Below are 27,656 nucleotides of genomic sequence, written 5' to 3'. Positions count from 1 at the left end.
ATTTCCACTCATTTACAGTCTATTCTGAACACCTCACACCTCACAATATTGTTTTTAGGCCAAAAGGTTGCCCCGAGGTGGCTGTATGACTAAGCTAAGCGACACAAGTGTGCAGCACAAACACCTGGCCCATCTAGAAGTGGACGGCAGTGTCAGACAAGATGACAGATTTAAAAAATAGGCCCCAAACAGCACATCATGCAAAGAAGTAAAAGAGGTGCAATGAGGTAGCTGTATGACTAAGATAAGCAACACAAGTGTGCGGCACAAACACCTGGCCCATCTAGGAGTGGCACTGCAGTTGCAGACAGCATGGCACTTTTCAAAAACTAGTCCCCAAAAAGCACATCATGCAAAGAAGTAAAAGAGGTGCACACAAATGTGTGGCACAAACAACATGGGGCGTGCTGGAATTTGCCCAGATGTAATAAACACACAATATTGGTGGCACAAGAGTGCGTACCCCTAAACCACAAACAGACGGCAAAGCCTGTAAACTTAATTGGGATAATAATAACCCTTTTATTTGGAGCTATTATAATAATATGCAGCACAGGCGAGCGTACCTCTACACCACACAGGGCAAACCCTGTAAAAATTATTTGGATAATAAAATAAGTAATGTATATAACCCGTTTATTTGGAGTAAATAATATACAGCACAGGACACCACCACCGGACTGATGCAGCACAAGACAGCACCACTGGACTGGACTTATACGGCAGTACCCCTGGACTTATACGGCAGTACCCCTGGAGTTGTACGGCAGTGTCAGACAGGATGGCACTTTAAAAACTAGTCCCCAAATAGCAGATGATGCAAAGAAGAAAAAGAGGTGCAAGATGGAATTGTCCTTGGGTCCTCCCACCCACCCTTATGTTGTATAAACAGGACATGCACACTTTAACAAACCAATAATTTCAGCGACAGGGACTGCCACATGACTGTGGCTGAAATGAGTGGTTTGTTTGGGCCCCACCAAAAAAGAAGGAATCAATCTCTCCTTGCACAAACTAGCTCTACAGAGGCAAGATGTCGACTTTATCCTCATCCTCCGATTCCTCGCCCTTTCAGTGTGTACATCATCCTCTTTACAGAGTATTAATTCATCCCCACTGGAATCCACCATCACAGGTCCCTGTATACTTTCTGAAGGCAATTGCCGGTAACGGTCTTCCCAGAGGAATTTATAAATCATTTTGATGAACATCATCTTCTCCACATTTTGTGGAAGCAACCGTCTACGCCGATCGCTGCCAAGATTACTGGCTGCACTAAACATTCTTTCGGAGTGCACACTGGAGGGGGGGCAACTTAGGTAAAATAAAGCCAGTTTGTGCAAATTGCCTCTTTTTCCTGCCAGTATACTGTACGTACGGACTGTCTGACATGCCTACTTGGATGCTGTCACTCATATAATCGTCCACCATTCTTTCAATGGTGACAGAATCATATGTAGTGACAGTAGACATTTCGGTAATCATTGGCAGGTCCTTCAGTCCAGACCAGATGTCAGCACTCGCTCCTTACTGCCCTGCATTAATGCCAGCGGGTGGGCTAGGAAATCTTATCCTTTTCCATACATTCCTAGTTGTGGGAGAAAATGAAGAAGGAGCTGTGGACGGGTCACGTTCCGCTTGAGTTGACAATTTTCTCACCAGCAGGTCTTTGAACCTCTGCAGACTTGTGTCTGCCGGAAAGAGAGATACAACGTAGGCTTTAAACCTAGGATCGAGCACAGTAGCAGGTCTTTGAACCTCTGCAGACTTGTGTCTGCCGGAAAGAGAGATACAACGTAGGCTTTAAACCTAGGATCGAGCACGGTGGCCAAAATGTAGTGCTCTGATTTCAACAGATTGACCACCCTTGAATCCTGGCAAAGCGAATGAAAGGCTCCATCCACAAGTCCCACATACTTAGCGGAATCGCTCCGTCTTAGCTCCTCCTTCAATTTCTCCAGCTGCTTCTGCAAAAGCCTGATGAGGGGAATGACTTGACTCAAGCTGGCAGTGTCTGAACTGACTTCACGTGTGGCAAGTCCGAAGGGTTGGAGAATCTTGCTCAAGATGGAAATCATTCTCCACTGCACTTGAGCCAGGTGCATTACCCCTCCTTTTCCTATATCGTAGGTGGATGTATAGGCTTGAATGGCCTTTTGCTGCTCCTCCATCCTCTGAAGCATATAGAGTGTTGAATTCCACCTTGTTACCGCCTCTTGCTTCAGGTGATGGCAGGGCAGGTTCAGGAGTGTTTGCTGGTGCTCCAGTTTTCGGCACGCGGTGGCTGAATGTCGAAAGTGGCCCACAATTTTTCGGGCCTCCGACAGCATCTCCTGCACACCCCTGTCATTTTTCAAAAAATTCTGCACCACCAAATTAATTGTATGTGCAAAACATGGGAAGTGCTGCAATTTGCCCAGATGTAATGCACGCACAATATTGGTGGCGTTGTCAGATATCACAAATCCCCAGGATAGCCTAAGTGGGTTAAGCCATTGTGCGATGATGTCCCTCAGTTTCCAAAAGAGGTTGTCAGCATTGTGCCTCTTACAGAAAGCGTGATACATAGCGTAGCTTGCCTAGGAACGAGTTGGCGTTTGCGAGATGCTGCTACTGGTGCCGCTGCTGTTGTTTTTGCTGTGGGAGTCAATACATCTACCCAATGGGCTGTCACAGTCATATATTTTTTAGTCTGCCCTGTTCCACTTGTCCACATGTCTGTGGTTAAGTGGACAGTGGGTACAACTGCATTTTTAGGACACTGAGGACACTTTTTCTGACGTCTCTGTACATTCTCGGTATCACCTGCCTAGTGAAGTGGAACCTAGATGGGATTTGGTACCGGGGACACACTACCTCCATCAATTCTCTAAGTCCCACTGAACTAATGGCGGATACTGGATGCACATAGCTGCTGAGGCCTCAGTTATCCGCTTTGCAAAAGGATGACTGCTGTCATACTTCATCTTCCTCACAAAGGACTGTTGGACAGTCAATTGCTTACTTGAAGTAGTACAAGTGGTCTTCTGACTTCCCCTCTGGGATGACGATAGACTCCCAGCAGCAACAACAGCAGCGGCAGCAACAGTAGCAGTAGGCGTACCACTCAAGGATCTTCCGGAGGAATCCCGGTTAGGAGAGGACTCCTCAGTCTTGCCAGTGACATGGCCTGTAGGACTACTGACATTCCTGACTGAGGAGGAAGTTGACGTTGAGGGAGTTGGTGGTGTGGCTTGCAGGCGCTTGGGTACAAGAGGAAGAAGGGATTTAGTTGTCAGTGGACTGCTTACACTCTTACCCAAAGTTTCACAATTTGACACTGACTTCTGATGAATGCGCAGCAGGTCACGTATAAAGGAGGATGTTTCTAGGTGGTTAACATCCTTACCCCTACTTACTATGGATTGACAGAGGCAACACACGGCTTGACACCTGTTGACCGGATTTGTGGAGAAGCAATTCCACATCGAAGAGGTGGCATTTTTGGTATTTTGTCCAGGCATCACAATGGGCTTATTCATCCCACGAACAACAGGTGTCTCCCCCGGTGCCTGATTTAAACAAACCACATCACCATCAGAATCCTCATCGTCAACTTCCTCCTTAGCGCCAGCAACACCCATTTCCACATCCTGATGTACTTCAACAGTGACATATTCAATTTCAATATCAGAAACTGGACTGTGGGTGCTCCTTCCAGCACTTGCAGAGGGTGTGCAAATGGTGGAAGGAGCCACCTCTTCCCCTCCAGTGTTGAGGAGGTCCAGCATCACAACCACCGACACACTTTGACTCTCCTTGGGGATTTGTGATACCATTTTAGAATGCACAGTACTTTGCTGTGTTTTTGCCAGCTTAACTCTTCTAATTTTTCTAGCTGGAGGATGAGGGCTTCCATCGTCATGTTAAGCTGAACTACTAGTCATGAACTTAGGCCAGGGCCTTAGCCGTTCCTTGCCTCTCCATGTTGTAAATGGCATATTGGCAAGTTTATGTTTCTCCTCAGACCATTTGAATTTATTTTTTGGGGGTCTTTTTACTGAACTTTGGCTTTTTGGATTTTACATGCCCTCTACTATCACATTGGGCATAGGCCTTTGCAGACGACGTTGATGGCATTTCATCGTCTATGTCATGGCTAGGGGCAGCAGCTTCAGCACAAGGAGGAAGTGGTTCTTGATCTTTCCCTATTTTATCCTCCAAATTTTTGTTCTCCATTATTTTTCTAGTGTTATATAACACAATATGCGGCACAGGACAGCGTATCCCTACACCACACAGGGCAAACCCTGTAAAAAATTATATGGATTAAATATTAATAACCTTTTTAAATGGAGTAAATAATATACAGCACAGGTCAGTACCACTGGACTTATACGGCAGTACCACTGGACTGGATTTATACGGTAGTATCACTGGACTTATACGTCAGTACCACTGAAATTATACAGCAGTATCACTGGAATTATACGGCAGTACCACTGGAGTTATACAGCAGTACCACTGGACTGGATTTATACGGTAGTATCACTGGATTTATACGCCAGTACCACTGGAATTATACAGCAGTATCACTGGAATTATACGGCAGTACCACTACACATATTCGGCAGTATCACTGGATTTATATGGCAGTATCACTGGACTTATACACCAGTACAACTGGAATAATACGGCAGTATTACTGGAATTATACAGCAGTACCAATGGACTTATACGGCAGTACCACTGGACTGGATTTATACGGCAGTATCACTGGATTTATATGCCAGTGCCACTGAAATTATAGGGCAGTATGATTGGAATTATATGGCAGTACCACTGGACTTATTAGGAAGTACCAGTGGACTGGATTTATACGGCAGTATCACTGGATTTATACACCAGTACCACTGGAATTGTATGGCAGTACCACTAGAATTATACTGCAGTAACACTGGACATATATGGCAGTATCACTGGACATATACGGCAGTATCACTGGACTTATACGGCAGTACCACTGGACATATACAGCAGTATCACTGGACTTATATGGCAGCATCACTGGACTTATACAGCAGTACCACTGGACTGGATTTATACACCAGTACTACTGGATTTATACAGCACTGGATTTAAAAGCCAGTACCACTGGACATATACTGCAATATCATTGGACTTATATGGCAGTACCACTGGATATATACAGCAGTATCACTGGACTTATATGGCAGCATCACTGGACTTATACGGCAGTATCACTGGACTGGATTTATATGACAGTACCACTGGATTTATACGGCAGTACCACTGGATTTATACACCAGTACCATTGGAATAATACGGCAGTATCACTGGAATTATACGGCAGTATCACTGGAATTATACAGCAGTACCACTGGACTTATACAGCAGTACCACTGGACTGGATTTATACGGCAGTATCCCTGGATTTATATGCCAATACCACTGAAATTATTTGGCACTCTCACTGGAATTATATGGCAGTACCACTGAATTTATACAGAAGTACCACTGGACTGGATTCATACGGCAGTATCACTGGATTTATACGCCAGTACCACTGGAATTATACGGCAGTACCACTGGAATTATACGGCAGTAACACTGGACATATACGGCAGTATCTCTGGACATATACGGCAGTATCACTGGACTGGATTTATACGCCAGTACCACTGGTTTTATAAGACAGTACCACTGGGCATAAATGGCAGTATAACTGGACTTATACGGCAGTACCACTGGCCATATACAGCAGTATCACTGGACTTATATGGCAGCATCACTGGACTTATACGGCAGTATCACTGGACTGGATTTATACGCCAGTACCACTGGATTTATACAGCAGTGGATTTAAAAGCCAGTACCACCCGACATAGATGTAGTATCAATAGACTTATACGGCAGTACCACTGGACATATACAACAGTATCACTGGATTTATATGGCAGCAGCACTGGACTTATATGGCAGTATCACTGGACTGGATTTATACGCCAGTACCACTGGATTTAAACGGCAGTACCACAGGACATATGCAGCATTATCACTGGACTTATACGGCAGTACCACTGAACATATACAGCAGTATCACTAGACTTATATAGCAGCATCACTGGACTTACACGGCAGTATCACTGGACTGGATTTATACGCCAGTGCCACTGGATTTATATGACAGTACCACTGGACATATACGGCAGTATCTCTGGAATTATATGGTCGTACCACTGTACATATAAACGGCAGTATCACTGGACTGGGTTTATACGCCAGTACCACTGGATTTATATGGCATTACCACTGGACATATACGGCAGTATCACTGGAATTATATGGCAGTAACACTGGACATATACGTCAGTATCACTGGACTGGATTTATATGCCAGTACCACGGGATTTATACTGCAGTACCACTGGACATATATGGCATTATCACTGGAATTATATGGCAGTACCACTGAACATATACAGCAGCATCACTGGACTGGATTTATATGGCAGTACCACAGGATTTATACGGCAGTACCGCTGGACATATACGGCAGTATCACTGGAATTATATGGTGGTACCACTGGACATATGCAGCATTATCACTGGACTTATACGGCAGTACCACTGAACATATACAGCAGTATCACTGGACTTATACGGCAGTATCACTGGACTGGATTTATACGCCAGTACCACTGGATTTATATGACAGTACCACTGGACATATACGGCAGTATCACTGGAATTATATGGTAGTAACACTGGACTTATACGGCAGTATCACTGGACTGGATTTATACGCCAGTACCACTGGATTTATACTGCAGTACCACTGGACATATATGGCAGTATCACTGGAATTATATGGCAGTACCACTGACATTATAAAGCAGTATCACTGGACTGGATTTATATGGCAGTACCACAGGATTTATACGGCAGTACCGCTGGACATATACGGCAGTATCACTGGAATTATATGGCGGTACCGCTGGACATATACGGTAGTAGCACTGGATTTATACGGCAGTACCATTGGACATATACGGCAGTATCACTGGACATATACGGCAGTATAACTGGACATATACGGCAGTACCTCTGGACATATACAGCAGCACAGGGACACCACCACTGGACTGATGCAGGATAACACAGCACAGTACCACTGCAATGGACTGGACTTATACAGCAGCACTGGACATATGGCAGCAGAGGACACCACCACTGTGACTGGACTGATGCAGCACAATACACCACTGAACTGATGCAGCACAACACAGCATTATTGGACTTATACAGCAGCACTGGACATATGGCAGCAGAGGACACCACCACTGTGACTGGACTGATGCAGCACAAGACACCACAACTGGACTGTTGCAGCACAACACAGCACCACTGGACTGGATTTATACAGCAGCACTGGACATATGGTAGCAGAGGACACCACCACTGTGACTGGACTGATGCAGCACAAGACACTACCACTGTACTGATGAAGGATACTGAGGATGGAGACACATCCTCTCGCCACACTCTCCAATGCCAGAGTGAAAATGTCGGCGACGCGTGGCTCCTTATATAGAATCTAAACCCCATGAGAATCCGAAAGCAGGATGATGATGTTTTGCCTTGTACTGGTTTCCGAGTCAGGTTGGAAAACCATAGCTGGGCTCGGATCCAGGCTCGTGTAGTGAAGTTCGGGGGGGGGGGGGGGGGGTCGGTTCTCAGGAATCTGAACCCGCTCATCTCTAATATACTAATATATATATATATATATTTAGATAAAAAGAGTAGGGGTACAGCGACTAAATGTGATTAAATGTGAATACAGTATCAATATAAAAGTATATAAATTTAATAGAATACTATAAAGGAGCTGAGCAAGATTACAAATATAAATATAGAAAATAGTGACCCCTTGATGAAGTCCAGATAGGACGAAATGCGTTGGCCTCCCCTTAATAGACCTCCACCATACACTGAGATAAGTTATTTACCCTTCAGACTCAGCACTCATTGTTTTTATGTTTTAATATTTTCTGTATTTATATTTGTAATCTTGCTCAGCTCCTTTGTGGTATTTTATTAAATTGATAAACTTTTATATTTATACTGGCTTTTAGGTTCCATTTTTTATGGTAATATAGAGTATTCACATTTAATCACATTTAGTCACCGTACCCCTACTCTATTTATCTATTGTTGATTCACTTAGGGGCTGGCTGACACCCATATATAGGGGGAGGGAGTGTTTCTATAGTTCTGTTACCATAGTGAATATTTTGTGGTAATTTTGCCTCACAAGTGGCGCCGTATTCCCCTTCTTTTATGTATGTATATATATATATATATATTCCCCTTCTTTTTTATATATATATATATATATATATATACAAACAAGAGGGTTCTGCACTCTCATCAAAGTTCCTAATGGTGGGTGCTCCCGACAGACGAAATGTCCGCAAATGTAGACGAGAATTCCACGTGGTGGAGGGTGCACTCTCACTGTGTATAAAGTCCACACATTTCTTCAATAGAAAATTTTTATTGTAGCCTCAAAGGTTTCGACGTTTCGATCCAAAAACCAGGATCTTTTTCAAGAAGGGCCATACATGAATCATCAAATCCAATCATAATATAATGAAGCCGAATAATTAAAAGTATATCTAGAAAAAATAGAACATAAACATGACTGAGCCTCCCAGGTCCCAATATATAACAATATTAGCGACAATGCTTGTATCAACATAAACTACTTCATAATACCAGATTTAGAAAAAAGGAACTCATATACCAAGAACAGGTGGCAGAGTAGTGAGACTACAAGGAGGAATAAATAACACCCTGTGTTCACCACTGGTCTTAAAATGCATGCAAGGCCTACACCTCCTCACCTCTATCAGCACATTCCAATGGGGCTGCATGTCTGAACTGCTGTATACCAAGTGTGGAGAATGTCCATATAATCACAGCTCTGCAACCAAACCACTGCTGTAATCAAAGGATATCTCTATTATAAACGTGTATCAGAATCAAATGTATATATCAAACCTTGTTACCACATAAATACCTATGGGTCTGGAAAGGTGTGCACAAGACTACACCTGGATAAGGCATTCTCCCACTCAGGGTCAACAGCTGCAGGATCTCAAAAAGGACATTCAGCCACTGTGATTACACATATACTCTGTTTAAACAATGTGCATCTGAGGCATAGAAATATATATAAAAAAAGCCATAATCAACGATCAATAAATACCTATAGGTCCAAGAGGATACACATAGGGCAGCCCCTGGGTTAAGCATTCTCCCACATCAAATCCATAGCTACAAACAATAAATAAACCCAAATCAAAAGATTATAGGATTATACAAACATCAAACTTAATCAGTGGGACAAACCCAACATAGTTACTCACAGAATCATGTGGAACACTGCACAAACCAGGGCTGCATGCACCAACTGGATCTAAGCAGGGGATTTAAATACCCCTTGACCCGGAAGTATCAAGGGTGTGAGGGGTCAACTCAAAAAGTCACCTGAATAATTATCTAAACCTTTATTCCACTTGATTAACCGTTTACCACCAGCATAAAAGGCCAAATAGGCAATCAGTATGCCTGTGTATGCATTAATATTCACAGTACAACAGAGGGAATACCCAAAATAGAGCTGCATGCGCCGGGGGACCGGAAACAGGAAGTGTCATGCGTTCCAACCGCCAAGCCTGGTGGAACGCACGCTGCAAACACCCCAGCGAACACACAGCGCACGACACCCGCACGGGGACAAAGTCCACACACCACGAGCACAGTCCCCCCCGCCACCAAACAGACACATCCGCATCAACCCCACGGGCCGGAGGGACCGAACCGATCCACACACGCCGGGGGCCAGAAACAGGAAGTCCCGTGCGTTCCAGCAGCCAAAGCCGTTGGAACGCACAATGCTAACATAAAAAGGGGATGGAAAAACGATCTAATATAATTAGAGACAAAATGATGTTTTATATCAAAAGATGAGATCATCCCTCAAGAAGTATATATATATGTATATGGTTCCTCAAAGAATCAACTGTTGAACAACATATGAAAAAGGGTCAAAAATTGTTATAGGAGACCCAGGAGGAGGCAGCAGCAATAACAATACAAAAACATAAACAAAAAAACAAAAAAACATACATAAAACAGTTACAATTAAAAAGACAAGCTGGCTATATAGTGAACAAACCTATACAGCAAGCATATCGGTATCTATACATTATATACTGACACCAATCGAGGGGTGCATTGGACATGTGTTGAAGATATACCATTGATAAACTGGTCAGAGACTTATAGACAAACACTTAATGGATTATATTCATTGAGCCCCCTGGGGGCTACTGTGTCCAATTCATTGATCCAATAACATTCCCTCCGTTTAAGCTGCCCCACTCGATCGCCTCCAGTCGACAGAGGGGGAACCCAATCAATCAACATACACTTTAGACTTGCTACTTGGTGCTTAGCCTCTAGAAAGTGTCGTGCGACAGGTTTATCAGAGGTTCCACTGTTTAAAGCAGTATGTATAGAAGACCGGTGGTTGGCCATCCGGTCTCTAAAATTCCGCATAGTCAACCCAACATAAAGGAACCCACATGGACATTTCAGTATGTGGATGACATGATCCATTCTGCAATGTAGATGAAATCTGATCTTGATGGTGGTCCCAGTGTGGGGATGATTGAAAGTCGGTCCAACCATCAATGACCTGCACGTCGTGCAGTTGCCGCACGAGAAACATCCGGGTTTCTGTGTATACAATTGTGTACGGGAAGGCCTAGCGTCAGGATACATGGTGGGTCTCATCAACATTTGTTTCAGGTTTGGACCTCGCCTATACGCCAACATTGGTGGTTTCATACGGGTGAATGGTAACGTAGGATCAGAACTGACAATAGCCCAATGTTTCTTCAAAACTTTATTGACATGTCCAGAGTGGTTATCAAAGTGGGTGGTAAACACCATCCTATCTTTAGATTTATTACGCTCACTATCACATGTCCCTGAGAAGATCGCTTTTGCTTTTTCAAGACATCTAGATAATACTCTAGTATCGTAACCTCGTTCCCTAAAACGTGTAGTAACATCAGTGAGTTGTGTCTCTACCTTCTCACTGGCTGAGTTAATCCTAAGAACCCGAAGGTATTGGGACACAGGTAAGTTGTCTTTTAGAGCCGGTGGATGATGACTAGAGGCATGCAGGGTGAGGTTACGATCTGTTTCCGATATAATGTTGTTGCCAACAGATTGTTAGTTTTATTGATAGTCACATCAAGGAAACTAATACTGGTGTCCGAGCAAGTTGATGTAAATTTAATGGGACTAGCTAGAGAGTTTAGTTCACTGACCAAAGATAAAAACAGCTCCTCTGTGTTGGTCCAAAGCAAGAAAATGTCGTCGATAAAACGACGATAGAAGAAAATTGAATGGCCATATTTAGGAAAGATGTTGACAGACTCATACTGTGTCATGTGTAGGTTAGCGTATGAGGGGGCCAGGTTTGACCCCATCGCTGTACCCGCTAGTTGTAAATAATATGAATCTTTATACATAAAATGGTTGGTCTTCAAGACCAATTCGGCCAATTCGATAATAAATTCAATGGGCATGTTTGTTTTAGGACCTTTAATCAATGTAGTTCTTAAAGAGCTTAACCCGTCATCATGTGGTATCACTGTATATAAGGAGTTGACATCCATTGTGGCCATTAGACAAGGGACGCCATATTAGTCTACCCCTTTAAGCTGTGAGAGAAAGTCTCCAGTATCCTTGATGTAGCTATCACTCCTAGTTACTAGGGGTTGGAGAAAATGGTCTACAAACTGGGCCAGTGGCTGTAACAAAGACCCCTCGGCAGCTATGATAGGCCTGCCAGGCGGTGCATTCAAACTTTTATGTACTTTGGGCAAAGTGTACAAGGTAGGGCATTTGGGATGTTTGACAGTGAGAAAGGAATGCAGCTCACTATCCAACCACCCATTGTCAAGACCCCTTTTGAGACATGCGTCAATGGTCCGCTTAGTGCTAGGCACAGGATTAGATCCTAATCGTTGATATGTAATTTCATCCGCCAATTGACGCATAATTTCTTTATCATAGTCTTGCCAGTTTTGAATCACCACCGCCCCACCTTTATCGGCTGGGCGAATAACTAACTCCTTATTTTCACGCAGTCGTTTTAGGGCAACTCTTTCTGCGCTAGAGAGGTTGTCAAAGCTTTTAGGGGGTGAGTAATTGCTGATATCTCTGTTAACGATCCTTAGAAACGTTTTAACGCTGGCATTCTGAGAGGGAGGATCAAATGTGGAAGGTTTCTTAAACGATGTATGGGGTCGATCTGTATTTTTATCAGAAAAATATTCCTTAAGTCTAAGGGACCGACCAAATCTAAACTGATCAACTGTGTTTTGAAATTTATTGTGTTGATAAGTTGGCACATATGACAAACCTTTAGACAAAAGAGACATATCGGCCTCATCAAGAGGTGTATTGGACAGATTAAACACTGTACTTATGTTTTTCTGGGTCTCCCACGTCTTCTGGTACCTGCCCCTCCTTGGGTGCGGCCTCCGCCGCCGTTGGGTTTTCCAGAATGAGGGGGCAGATCTGTGCCTACCTCTAAAAAATGCCTCGAATCTCCAGACCCTGCATTGTGGTCTGTATCGGAGGTGGACACCGAGGAGGCAGATTCAACCGGAAAGGGTGGTGCCCTTCTCCTTCTCATGGGTCTATTGGTATTGTCGTTAAAATTGTGAGTATTACCCAGCAACCACCTATACACAGTGTGGTTTTTATAATCATTGGTGACTACTGTTAATTTTTTCCGTTTAAACGAAATTAACTCTCGCTGGTATGTATCAATTTGTACCTGTAATTTTTCAACCCAATTTTGTGTTTTATCGTCACGCAATAGAGGAATCGCACAAGTCCCACCTCCTCTATTACCAGTGCTATCAGATCGAGGGAACATTTGTTTAGGATGCCACACCATTGACTGCAAAATTTAGGATTACTTCTCCCTATGGTAGGTGTATTAATAATGCGAAAACCTCTCGGAATCTGCCGTCGCCGGTGGTACTCCAAGATGAATTGCCCATGGAGCTTCAGATCAATCTCTCGTAGCCTTTGTTTCAATAACCAATGAAATATATCTAATGGAGTGTCTGCTGGTAATGCCTCAAAATCAATTTTATCAAACAACAACTTCTCCACCTCCTCATCAGTAAAGGATAAGGTGCCTTGTTCGGCTTGTGACAGCAAGCCGTCATCAAGTAGATATGCACCTTCCTGTGTCACTTTTCAATTTTTAAAAAAAAAATATATATATACACAAGGACAATACAAAACACAAATTGCTGCATACACAGTGTCACATAACAATGTACTACTTTAAACAAGATATAAGGATGGGTGTCAGAAAAGAGAAGGACCACAATAGCAGAGGTCCTGCACCTATACAAACAAGAAGGGCCATACAATAGAAAAGGTCCCAATATATAACAATATTAGCGACAATGCTTGTATCAACATAAACTACTACATAATACCAGATTTAGAAAAAAGGAACTCATATACCAAGAACAGGTGGCAGAGTAGTGAGACTACAAGGAGGAATAAAATAACACCCTGTGTTCACCACTGGTCTTTAAATGCATGCAAGGCCTACCCCTCCTCACCTCTATCAGCACATTCCAATGGGGCTGCATGTCTGAACTGCTGTATACCAAGTGTGGAGAATGTACATATAATCACAGCTCTGCAACCAAACCACTGCTGTAATCAAAGGATATCTCTATTATAAACGTGTATCAGAATCAAATGTATATATTTTCTAAATCTGGTAACATGTAGTAGTTTATGTTGATACAAGCATTGTCGCTAATATTGTTATATATTGGGACCTGGGAGGCTCAGTCATGTTTATGCTCTATTTTTTCTAGATATACGTTTAATTATTCGGCTTCATTATATTATGATTGGATTTGATGATTCATGTATGGCCCTTCTTGAAAAAGATCCTGGTTTTTGGATCGAAACGTCGAAACCTTTGAGGCTACAATAAAAATGTTCTATTGAAGAAATGTGTGGACTTTATACACAGTGAGAGTGCACCCTCCACCACATGGAATTCTCGTCTACATTTGCGGACATTTCGTCTGTCGGGAGCACCCACCATTAGGAACTTTGATGAGAGTGCAGAACCCTCTTGTTTGTATAGGTGCAGGACCTCTGCTATTGTGGTCCTTCTCTTTTCTGACACCCATCCTTATATCTTGTTTAAAGTAGTACATTGTTATGTGACACTGTGTATGCAGCAATTTGTGTTTTGTATTGTCCTTGTGTATATATATATATATTTTTTTTTTTAAAATTTAAAAATGACACAGGAAGGTGCATATCTACTTGATGACGGCTTGCTGTCACAAACCGAACAAGGCACCTTATCCTTTACTGATGAGGAGGTGGAGAAGTTGTTGTTTGATAAAATTGATTTTGAGGCAAAACCAGCAGACACTCCATTAGATATATTTCATCGGTTATTGAAACAAAGGCAACGAGAGATTGATCTGAAGCTCCATGGGCAATTCCTCTTGGAGTACCACCGGCGACAGCAGATTCCGAGAGGTTTTCGCTTTATTAATACACCTACCATAGGGAGAAGTAATCCTAAATTTTGCAGTCGATGGTGTGGCATCCTAAACAAATGTTCCCTCGATCTGATAGCACTGGTAATAGAGGAGGTGGGACTTGATCTCAAGGTTGTTAGGGCTGATATTGAGGCAGCTAATGTTAGTGCGATTCTTCTATTGCGTGACGATAAAACACAAAATTGGGTTGAAAAACTACAGGTACAAATTGATACATACCAGCGAGAGTTAATTTCGTTTAAACGGAAAAAATTAACAGTAGTCACCAATGATTATAAAAAACACACTGTGTATAGGTGGTTGCTGGGTAATACTCACAATTTTAACGACAATACCAATAGACCCATGAGAAGGAGAAGGGCACCACCCTTTCCGGTTGAATCTGCCTCCTCGGTGTCCACCTCCGATACAGACCACAATGCAGGGTCTGGAGATTCGAGGCATTTTTTAGAGGTAGGCACAGATCTGCCCCCTCATTCTGGAAAACCCAACGGCGGCGGAGGCCGCACCCAAGGAGGGGCAGGTACCAGAAGACGTGGGAGACCCAGAAAAACATAAGTACAGTGTTTAATCTGTCCAATACACCTCTTGATGAGGCCGATATGTCTCTTTTGTCTAAAGGTTTGTCATATGTGCCAACTTATCAACACAATAAATTTCAAAACACAGTTGATCAGTTTAGATTTGGTCGGTCCCTTAGACTTAAGGAATATTTTTCTGATAAAACTACAGATCGACCCCATACATCGTTTAAGAAACCTTCCACGTTTGATCCTCCCTCTCAGAATGCCAGTGTTAAAACGTTTCTAAGGATCGTTAACAGAGATATCAGCAATTACTCACCCCCTAAAAGCTTTGACAACCTCTCTAGCGCAGAGAAAGTTGCCCTAAAACGATTGCGTGAAAATAAGGAGTTAGTTATTCGCCCAGCCGATAAAGGTGGGGCGGTGGTGATTCAAAACTGGCAAGACTATGATAAAGAAATTATGCGTCAATTGGTGGATGAAATTACATATCAACGATTAGGATCTAATCCTGTGCCTAGCACTAAGCGGACCATTGACGCATGTCTCAAAAGGGGTCTTGACAATGGGTGGTTGGATAGTGAGCTGCATTCCTTTCTCACTGTCGAACATCCCAAATGCCCTACCTTGTACACTTTGCCCAAAGTACATAAAAGTTTGAATGCACCGCCTGGCAGGCCTATCATAGCCGCCGAGGGGTCTTTGTTACAGCCACTGGCCCAGTTTGTAGACCATATTCTCCAACCCCTAGTAACTAGGAGTGATAGCTACATCAAGGATACTGGAGACTTTCTCTCACAGCTTAAAGGGGTAGACTTATATAGCGTCCCTTGTCTAATGGCCACAATGGATGTCAACTCCTTATATACAGTGATACCACATGATGACGGGTTAAGCTCTTTAAGAACTACATTGATTAAAGGTCCTAAAACAAACATGCCCATTGAATTTATTATCGAATTGGCTGAATTGGTCTTGAAGACCAACCATTTTATGTATAAAGATTCATATTATTTACAACTAGCGGGTACAGCGATGGGGTCAAACCTGGCCCCCTCATACGCTAACCTATACATGACACAGTATGAGTCTGTCAACATCTTTCCTAAATATGGCCATTCAATTTTCTTCTATCGTCGTTTTATCGACAACATTTTCTTGCTTTGGACCAACACAGAGAAGCTGTTTTTATCTATGGTCAGTGAACTAAACTCTCTAGCTAGTCCCATTATGAACTAAACTCTCTAGCTAGCCCCATTAAATTTACATCAACTTGTTCGGACACCAGTACTAGTTTCCTTGATGTGACTATCAATAAAACTAACAATCTGTTGGCAATGACATTATATCGGAAACCAACAGATCGTAACCTCACCCTGCATGCCTTTAGTCATCATCCACGGCCCTAAAAGACAACTTACCTGTGTCCCAATACCTTCGGGGTTTTAGGATTAACTCAGCCTGTGAGAAGGTAGAGACACAACTCACTGATGTTACTACACGTTTTAGGGAACGAGGTTACCATACTAGAGTATTATCTAGATGTCTTGAAAAAGCAAAAGCGATCTTCTCAGGGACATGTGATAGTGAGCGTAATAAATCTAAAGATAGGATGGTGTTTACCACCTACTTTGATAACCACTCTGGACATGTCAATAAAGTTTTGAAGAAACATTGGGCTATTGTCAGTTCTGATCCTACGTTACCATTCACCCAGATGAAACCACCAATGTTGGCGTAAAGGCGAGGTCCGAACCTGAAACAAATGTTGATGAGACCCACCATGTATCCTGACGCTAGGCCTTCCTGTACACAATTGTATACACAGAAACCCGGATGTTTCTCGTGCGGCAACTGCACGACGTGCAGGTCATTGATGGTTGGACCGACTTTCAATCATCCCCACACTGGGACCACCATCAAGATCAGATTTCATCTACATTGCAGAATGGATCATGTCATCTACATACTAAAATGTCCATGTGGGTTCCTTTATGTTGGGTTGACTATGCGGAATTTTAGAGACCGGATGGCCAACTACCGGTCTTCTATACATACCGCTTTAAACAGTGGAACCTCTGATAAACCTGTCGCACGACACTTTCTAGAGGCTAAGCACCAAGTAGCAAGTCTAAAGTGTATGTTGATTGATTGGGTTCCCCCTCTGTCGACTGGAGGCGATCGAGTGGGGCAGCTTAAATGGAGGGAATGTTATTGGATCAATGAATTGGACACAGTAGCCCCCAGGGGGCTCAATGAATATAATCCATTAAGTGTTTGTCTATACAGTAAGTCTCTGACCAGTTTATCAATGGTATATCTTCAACACATGTCCAATGAACCCCTCGATTGGTGTCAGTATATAATGTATAGATACCGATATGCTTGCTGTATAGGTTTGTTCACTATATAGCCAGCTTGTCTTTTTAATTGTAACTGTTTTATGTATGTTTTTTTGTTTATGTTTTTGTATTGTTATTGCTGCTGCCTCCTCCTGGGTCCCCTATAACAATTTTTTACCCTTTTTCATATGTTGTTCAACAGTTGATTCTTTGAGGAACCATATACATATATATATATTTCTTGAGGGATGATCTCATCTTTTGATATAAAACATCATTTTGTCTCTAAATATATTAGATCGTTTTTCCATCCCCTTTTTATGTTAGCAGCGTGCGTTCCACCGGCTTCGGCCGCTGGAACGCACGGACTTCCTGTTTCTGGCCCCCGGCGTGTGCGGATCGGTTCGTTCCCTCCGGCCCGTGGGGTTGATGCGGATGTGTCTGTTTGGTGGCGGTGGGGACTGTGCTCGTGGTGCGGGGACTTTGTCCCCGTGCGGGTGTCGTGCGCTGTGTGTTCGCTGGGGTGTTTGCAGCGTGCGTTCCACCAGGCTTGGCGGTTGGAACGCATGACACTTCCTGTTTCCGGTCCCCCGGCGCATGCAGCGCTATTTTGGGTATTCCCTCTGTTGTACTGTGAATATTAATGCATACACAGGCATACTGATTGCCTATTTGGCCCTTTATGCTGGTGGTAAACGGTTAATCAAGTGGAATAAAGGTTTGGATAATTATTCAGGTGACTTTTTGAGTTGACCCCTCACACCCTTGATACTTCCGGGTCAAGGGGTATTTAAATCCCCTGCTTAGATCCAGTTGGTGCATGCAGCCCTGGTTTGTGCAGTGTTCCACATGATTCTGTGAGTAACTATGTTGGGTTTGTCCCACTGATTAAGTTTGATGTTTGTATAATCCTATAATCTTTTGATTTGGGTTTATTTATTGTTTGTAGCTATGGATTTGATGTGGGAGAATGCTTAACCCAGGGGCTGCCCTATGTGTATCCTCTTGGACCTATAGGTATTTATTGATCGTTGATTATGGCTTTTTTGATATATATTTCTATGTCTCAGATGCACATTGTTTAAACAGAGTATATGTGTAATCACAGTGGCTGAATGTCCTTTTTGAGATCCTGCAGCTGTTGACCCTGAGTGGGAGAATGCCTTATCCAGGTGTAGTCTTGTGCACACCTTTCCAGACCCATAGGTATTTATGTGGTAACAAGGTTTGATATATACATTTGATTCTGATACACGTTTATAATAGAGATATCCTTTGATTACAGCAGTGGTTTGGTTGCAGAGCTGTGATTATATGGACATTCTCCACACTTGGTATACAGCAGTTCAGACATGCAGCCCCATTGGAATGTGCTGATAGAGGTGAGGAGGGGTAGGCCTTGCATGCATTTTAAGACCAGTGGTGAACACAGGGTGTTATTTTATTCCTCCTTGTAGTCTCACTACTCTGCCACCTGTTCTTGGTATATGAGTTCCTTTTTTCTAAATCTGGTATTATGAAGTAGTTTATGTTGATACAAGCATTGTCGCTAATATTGTTATATATTGGGACCTGGGAGGCTCAGTCATGTTTATGTTCTAATATTTCTAGATATACTTTTAATTATTCGGCTTTATTATATTATGATTGGATTTGATGATTCATGTATGGCCCTTCTTGAAAAAGATCCTGGTTTTTGGATCAAAACGTCGATACCGTTGAGGCTACAATAAAAATTTTCTATTGAAGAAATGTGTGGACTTTATACACAGTGAGAGTGCACCCTCCACCACGTGAAATTCTCGTCTATATATATATATATATATATATATATATATGGATGTGGTATAGACCTAATTCTGCGCTATTTCCAAGCTCCACCTTATGACGTACTCTCTGCTAGCTGGAGTACTAGGTGAGAATAATAGAACAAAATGTGTCTTAAGGGAGCTAGGTAGATGATTAATATATATTAGGAACTGTCTTCCAAATTTTGACCACAGTTTAAGAAAACATTCGATTTATTCACACATTAGCAATAAACAGAATATTGCAGTAAATAAAATTGCATTTGTATACAATGAAAAATACAATTATAAAGTAAACTTCAGTTTTGTAAAATACATAAATTTTGATTATTTCGTCCAATGGTTTTTCTTAAGAGACGCCTGATGTTCTCATACTAGAGCCAAACCCAACGTGTTTCATCCCGGAGGACTTCATCAGGGGTTCATATCTAGACAATATATATATACAGAGGGAAAACCACAGCACTCACCGCACCAGAAGCGGGGCACAGCTATGCACTTACCACCCACAGGGAGGGGTGCAAGTAACACTGCACTCTCCACCACAGAAGCGGGGTACACAGCTGTACTTACCACTCACAGGGCGGGGTGCATCTAGCCCATGACCAATCGCTCTAATAAATACAAACAGAGAACCCAGCACTCACCAAAGTAAACTCACTTATCCTCAACAATTCAATAAATAAATGATGGGGGTTTAGTTGGTGGATTGGCCAATGCACGGAAGCCCGCATACCGATTTTCAAGGTACCCCACCTTCATGCAGGTCCTACACTATCACAGAGTCTTAAAACCTGACTACCACACTGCTGCATCATCTGCCTGCTAGATGTAATGTGTACCTGCCACAAACTTTATGGCTTTTAAAGGCACACTAGTCACCTATTGCACTGGCTCAAAGATGATTGCTAAAAAACAGCTGAGACAGGTTCAGGATAATAAAGTCCACACAGGGGTGCATGAGAAAGCTAGTGGCCACGGTTAATAAGAGCTAACCATAGATTAACTCCTTCATATACATACAGAGGGAAAACCACAGCACTCACCGCACCAGAAGCGGGGCACAGCTATGCACTTACCACCCACAGGGAGGGGTGCAAGTAACACTGACAATATATATATATATGTATATGTGCAAGATAGAACTGTCACTCAGCGCTGGATCATACTTCGGTGGGTGCCTTCAGTAAGGACATGTCACTTGGCGCAGGCGTAGAGAACTTAGAGGACGTGAACTCCCCTCATCTAATAGCGTTAGCAAGTTCGCGATTCAGACTACCCTTTGGAAGGAACATCTGTCCCTTTAGGTTCCAAAACCATGATACCAAAAAACCCTCCCATAAGCGCCAAGCCACCCGTCGCGGGGGTCAAAACGAGAGACAAAAAAGAAGGCATTTATCAAACAAACAAGAAAAATGAATTTACAATCTGTCCTCTAGAGTATTAACAGAGGTGGAGGAATGTGTCTTGAACAAGGGTCAGTCATTTGTCCCCACCAATTTACATAAGGATTTAAATTGGAAGATTGAATTGCATTAATTCTCTAGGAAATTGAGATTGCAAGAATTTTTTCAAAACTCCACCCCTCCCACACAAAACACCCCCAACCAACAATTGTTAATGAAAAGGAGCACGTCTACATTTGATCCGGTGTCTTCTAACAACTCTGTCAAAACGTATACACGTATGATAGGTGATTCAGTGCAAAAATTTGTTCATGCCCAATCCACGCAACATCATAATTTAATTCACCAGGAACATTTAGCTTTACGGAATTTGTCATCATACCGCGACATTGTGGTGCGCCCCACCGATAAGGGGGGCGAAATTGTACTTCAAGATCTTGCATATTACATGGCTGAAATTGACCGTCAACTTGCAGATACATCCGTATATCAAAAATTACCTGGCGGACTCAACAATTCAGTATCAACTTGAGGTACAGGAGATTTTACAGGAGGCTAAATCATATGGAGTATTAAAAGATAAATTATTTAAAGCTTTACAGCAACCATTTCCGGTTAGATAGATCCTGTACACTGTCCCAAAAATTCATAAGAGCCTTGAGCAACCTCCAGGATGACCTATAATTTCGTCCCATGACTCATTGTACCAACCCATATCCACGTATTTGGACTGTATCCTTCAACTGCATGTCATAAAACAACCAACGTATATTAAGGACACTACCAGTTTTTTGCAATGTCTATCATCTATTAGGGAGATCCCGCGCAATAGTATTTTATGTACATTGGACATTAGCAGTTTATACACTTCTATTCCTCACCAACAAGGCCTGGCTGCAGTAAGATCATTTTACGAGTCTCAGTCCATAGTCGACATGGATAGTGAGTTGTTCATGAAACTTTTAGAGCTAACCCTCACAAGGAATTACTTTATATATGATGGCAAGTTCTACCGGCAACTGTCAGGTTGTGCCATGGGCAGTAACGTAGCGCCAAGCTACGCAAACATCTTTATGTTTCGGAGGGAGGTCGACATGTTTTTTAGCAATGATGAGTTCTCACAATACATCAAGTGCTATATGCGCTTTATTGATGACTTATTCATGCTATGGATGGGGGGTGAAGAACTGCTCTTACGCATGATTGAGGTGATCAACAATAGGGACTCTACCATCAAAGTCACCTTTCAATATACAGTAGCTACACCACCATCCATTATTTGGACGTTCAGGTCACTCTCAAGTCAAATAAAGTGTATACGGAAATGTATTCCAAGCCCACAGATAGAACTACTCTCCTGTTGGCATCAAGTCATCATCCCAAACAACTTAAATGTGCACTACCGAAATCACAAATGATGCGAGTAGCAAGCATGTCTGATAATCCCACGACTGCGGCTGTAGGCATTGACGCAATTATTGACAGGTTTGTAGCACGAGGCTACAACTTAAGTCTTTTAACCACTTGCCTGGCATGGTCGCATCATATGTGACCATGCCTGCAAGTGTTCTATCTGACCTGGTCGCACAGGATGCGACCAGTCAGATAGAGTGTTAGCAGCGGCAGGGAAGATTTACTTCTCTCCGCTGCTGCTGTCAGAGGGACCGGAAGGTCCCTCTGCCTCCCTGCACTCTCCCCCTGTGTCTGCCTTGCTGCCGGTCACTGCTGATTGGTCAGCACGGCAGGATCCCCCTCCTCCAGTGGCTGCAGACAATGGAAGCCACTGGGGAGAGTAAATGAACCCTCCCAAGCCACCCCAGACCCCCCCTGAATACCTGCAGGCTGTCCCAGCTTTCAAAATAAGAACCGCAATAGTCGCAATGTTTCGATGGTCGCGATGTTCCCATTCGATGTTTCAATGTTTAAAAAATATTTTTTTAAATAAATAAAAATATTTTTTTTCCTTTTTTTAACTAAAATCATTTGGGATAGGGTTAAAGTCATATTCTTCACCAAATTCAACCCGACAATTTTGGCGTGGTTTTCGGCGAAATAAATCTTCAGTTAAGTGGTTAAGGAAACAGAAGCAGGAGGTACTGTCTATTAGCCGGGACCAACTACTACAAACAAAAGAATGGAAAAAAGACGCAGTAAATCCTTGGAGGATGGCATTTTCAACATCGAGCCAGATGGTACAACGTGCCAGTAGTGCCTTATGGCCAATTGTTACAACCGACAAAGAACTACATTGCTTTAAACATAAGCGACCCATGGCTTGTTATACCAGGGGGAGGAACATTTGGGACATGGTTGTCCACACGGACATTACGGGTTTTAAAAAATTACAAGTGGAACCCCAGTTTTTGACCAGACCTGTGGGCTGCTATAGATGTACTCGATGTACCACCTGCTCCCACATGATCACCGGCACCACATTTAAACACCCACAATCATCCCGTATCTTCAAGATTAACTATGCGCTCTCATGCTTCTCTACTCATGTCGTTTATATCATCATGTGCCCATGTAATTTGTACTATGTGGGCAAAACCACTCGAACGGTTTGTGAACGCATGGCTTTGCACCGTTCATCTATCAACAAAGCCTTAAAGACCCAAGTGGTGGACCAGCCAGTGGCACACCACTTTCTGCAGGCAGGCCATACATTGGAGGGATTGAGACATATTCTTATAGATCATCTACATTAGCATGTCCCTATACTGTATTTAACACGGTACACATTTTCATACACCTTATATGCAGTTGAGTGTTTGCACCAATGTATCAGTGTGTTTTTTCCATATTTGTGGTCTGCACCTTAGATGTTCACCCGATCAGCAGTGTTATTTACCTTTGTTATAGTTAGCTGTATTCCATACATGCATAAGTATTTGGCATGCTTTAGCATGCCCATGTTGACTGGGTGTCATGTCTTATATCTACAGCACACCACGTGGAGGGCCGGGGAGATTACTCAGCGACAGCACGCTGGTACTAGGGTAACCAGGCAACGTCTCACACAGAACGCATCGCCAGGGTAACCCCGGCGGAAGTCAACTGACGTCGCCAGAAGTGATGCCCCTCAGGCCACGGGTGACGGAAGCGCGCGCCGGACCCGGCTCTCCCTCGGTGAGATGGCCCCAGCCTATTTAGGTAAGCTGTGTTTATCTGTCTTGTTTGTTATTATTTTAATGCCTGCCTTGAAAACGGTGCTTGCGGCACCAAAACGTCGGCCCTTTAGGCATATCTGTACCTGGATGTAACCTACTAAAAATATCTTAGCAATTCACCTGGGAGTGCCACAGTCTTTTCTGTTTGCTATATATATATATATATAGAGAGAGAGAGAGAGAGAGAGAGAGAAAGAGAGAGAGAGAGAGATGTGCGGTGGGCACTTTTCGTGTTTTGTGTTTTGGTTTTGGTTCTGGTTCCATGCTCGTGATTTGGATCTGGATTGGTTTTGCCAAAACCACCCTTTTATGTTTTGGTTTTGGATCTGGATGATTTAAAAAAACAACCCATAAAAACAGCTAAAATTACAGAATTTGGGGGTAATTTTGATCCTACGGTATTATTAACCGCAATAACATTCATTTCCACTCATTTCCAGTCTATTCTGAACACCTCACAATATTGTTTTCAGGCCAAAAGGTTGCACCAAGGTGGCTGTATGACTAAGACAATCAACACAAGTGTGCGGCACAAACACCTGGCCCATCTAGGAGTGGCACTGCAGTGTCAGACAGGATGGCAGATTTAAAAAATAGGCCCCAAACCGCACATCATGCAAAGAAGTAAAAGAGGTGCAATGAGGTAGCTGTATGACTAAGCTAAGCGACACAAGTGCGCGGCACAAACACCTTGCCCATCTATGGTTGGCACTGCAGTCCCAATGCACTAATGGCAGATACCGTACACACATCTAACACCAACAAAGCTGTCAAGGCCTCAGTTATCTGCTTTGCAACAGGATGACTGCTGTCATATTTCATCTTCCTCACAAAGGACTGTTGGACAGTCATTTGCTTAGTTGAAGTAGTACAAGTGGTCTTCCGACTTCCCCTCTGGGATGACGATCAACTCCCAGCAGCAACAACAGCAGCGGCAGCAGCAGCAGTCGGAGGAAGTGGTTCTTGGTCTTTCCCTATTTTATCCTCCAAATTTTTGTTCTCCATTATTTTTCTGGAGTTATATAACAAAATGCAGCAAAGGAGAGCGTACCTCTACACCACACAGGGCAAACCCTGAAAAATTATTTGGATTAAAGATTAATAACCCCTTTATTTGGAATAAATAGTATACAGCACAGGATAGCACCACTGAACTTATATGGCAGCACCACTGGACTGGACTTATACGGCAGTACCACTGGACATATACGGCAGTATCACTGGACTTATACGGCTGTACCACTGGACTGGATTTATATGGCAGTACCACTGGACATATACAGCAGTATCACTGGATTTATACGGCAGTACCACTGGATGTATCCGGCAGTATTGCTGGATTTATAGAGCAGTATCACTGGACATATACAGCAGTATCACTGGACTTATACGGCAGTATCACTGGACTGGATTTATACACCAGTACTACTGGATTTATACAACAGTACCACTGAACATATATGGCAGTATCACTGGAATTACATGGCAGTGCCACTGGACATATACGGCAGTGTCACTGGATTTATACAGCAGTACCACTGGACGTATACGGTAGTATCACAGGACTTATACGGTAGTATCACTGGACATATACGGCGGTAACACTGGACATATACAGCAGTACCACTGGACTTATACAGCAGACCAGGGACACCACCACTGGACTGATGCAGGACAACACAGCACCACTGCAATGAAATGGACTTATACAGCACCACTGGATATATGGCAGCAGAGATCACCACCACTGTGACTGGACTGATGCAGCACAAGACACCACCACTGGACTGATGCAGCAAAACACAGCACCACTGGACTGGACTTATACAGCAGCACTGGACATATGGCTGCAGAGGACACCACCACTGTGACTGGACTGATGCAGCACAAGACACCACCACTGGACTGATGCAGCACATTACAGCACCACTGGACTGGACTTATACAGCTACACTGGACATATGCCAGCAGAGGAAACCACCACTGTGACTGGACTGATGCAGCACAAGACACCACCACTGGACTGAGCAGCACAAGACAGCAATGGAATCGCCACCCCACTTTCCCTCACACACAGACACACTCTCCAATGCCTGAGTGAAAATGACGGCGACGCGTGGCTCCTTATATGGAATCCAAACCCCGCGAGAATCCGACAGCAGGATGATGACATTTTGCCTCGTTCTGGTTTCCGAGTCAGGCGGGAAAACCTGAGCCGGGCTCAGATCCGGGCTCGGGTAGTGAAGTTCGGGGGGTTTCGGATCTCGAGAACCGAACCCGCTCATCTGTAATATATAATTATATATATATATATATATATATATATTTTTTTTTTTTAAATTGTTAATTTAACAAATGATGGGGGTAGAACAATGGAACAATGGGTGAGGATGGGGCTGCTTTTGTACTCTTGAGGCATCCGGACTAGCACCAGAAATGAAGGAGTCAATGACGTGAGGGGGGGCGTTTGTCAGTAATGTGCCTAGCTGCGGCCTTTCCCCTAATTTCGGCCCTGGTTAGAGGAATGGAGAGCGTGGCTCTGAAGTTGGGTTTGCGCATCAAAAGGACTACAACAGAGACCTGGGTGATAGATGACATTGTGTCATTTGAAGTGTGTTGAACTTGAAACCTCTGGAATTGTTGCATTTACGCTACTGCTTTGGTGGTGTGTTTTCATATAACCTCTCACTCCCGCCTCAAAGACTTCTGACGTGCTGCTCCTTAGCTATGGAAATGTCTCTCTTGTTTCTTTACACTCTCCCCTACTATCCATTATTTCGAGCACACCTTGAAAACCTACTTATTCACCCTTTCATACCGAATCTCTGCCTAATTTGGTCTTACCTCCCACTTTGCTAACCTTGTATCTACCTCGCAGCCTACCTTTCCCTTTTAGAATGTAAGCTCTTGCGAGTAGGGCCCTACCCCCTAACATTTCTAATCTATCCCCTTACCCACCATCTCAGCCAGCTCACATTTGCCTTGTCAGTATTACAGATGTGTCCTCATACTGTACATCTGTCATCTTTACACCATATGGTGGGAGATGCTTAGCCCGACTGAGACACTCTGACATGGATAGCATAGCATACTTTCTTCCTAATTATTGCATTTTAGATGCATCATAGCTGATTCTATTATTCATGCGCAGGGTATTGGGAAAATGGCACTGCAGCCGTCTTTTCGTATGGGCTCAATGGGCAGTTGCCGAAGGGTCCCCAGAAGTATAAGGGCCCTAGGCTGATAGCTGAGGGTCCCCTCTTTCTGGGGGCACCAGTTTTTTGAAAATCGTCCCTGGGGAACCGGAGAAATACGACTTCAAAGCAGTGGTCCACATCCAAGCCTGTTAATTGCTCTTCCCAGCCAAATACCTCTGGTTCTGTCTGACTTAGAGTTTTTTTGAGGGTATACTCCAAAAGCTGGGACTTTAGCCTTTTGATTGACACTGGCAGCTTGTCTCTACTTTGCCCAGAACCAGAGATATCAGCCTTCAAGCAGCTGGTCCCTGCTCCAGCTCTACACGCCTAATATGCAGCTTTATATTTTCATTGGTGGATTGCTCTGGCTCCTGAACTTTGATCCCCAAGTCCTCAGTACCACCTGAAAGTTGGGACTATTTAGTATTTTACCCTATTCAAAGCTAAGAAATCTATTTCTAGGAACTTGAGATATCTGCAGTCAAGCAAGCTGCCCTCCCACCA

At 43.3% G+C, this 27,656-nt stretch overlaps 2 long non-coding RNA genes across 4 annotated transcripts; one reads left to right on the top strand and one right to left on the bottom strand.

The window, feature by feature from the left end:
* Nucleotides 1–8,632: 8,632 nt before the first annotated feature.
* Nucleotides 8,633–9,459, bottom strand: LOC134943716 (uncharacterized). 2 transcript variants are annotated; one of them, XR_010181701.1, is made up of 4 exons: nt 9,432–9,459; nt 9,083–9,180; nt 8,907–9,003; nt 8,633–8,678 (listed from the first exon to the last, which is right to left on the bottom strand). It is a non-coding gene; the product is annotated as an uncharacterized LOC134943716 (long non-coding RNA). The 2 variants fall into 2 exon arrangements; XR_010181700.1 differs by lacking the exon at nt 9,432–9,459 and adding an exon at nt 9,272–9,332.
* An 8,942-nt stretch (nt 9,460–18,401) lies between these two features.
* On the top strand, nt 18,402–19,206 carry LOC134943715 (uncharacterized). 2 transcript variants are annotated; one of them, XR_010181699.1, is made up of 4 exons: nt 18,402–18,428; nt 18,680–18,777; nt 18,857–18,953; nt 19,183–19,206. It is a non-coding gene; the product is annotated as an uncharacterized LOC134943715 (long non-coding RNA). The 2 variants fall into 2 exon arrangements; XR_010181698.1 differs by lacking the exon at nt 18,402–18,428 and adding an exon at nt 18,528–18,588.
* Nucleotides 19,207–27,656: the final 8,450 nt, after the last annotated feature.

The sequence above is a fragment of the Pseudophryne corroboree genome, chromosome 7 (assembly GCF_028390025.1).
Source record: "Pseudophryne corroboree isolate aPseCor3 chromosome 7, aPseCor3.hap2, whole genome shotgun sequence".
Taxonomy (NCBI): Eukaryota; Metazoa; Chordata; class Amphibia; order Anura; family Myobatrachidae; genus Pseudophryne; species Pseudophryne corroboree.
This window is presented reverse-complemented; position numbering and strand designations above follow the sequence as displayed.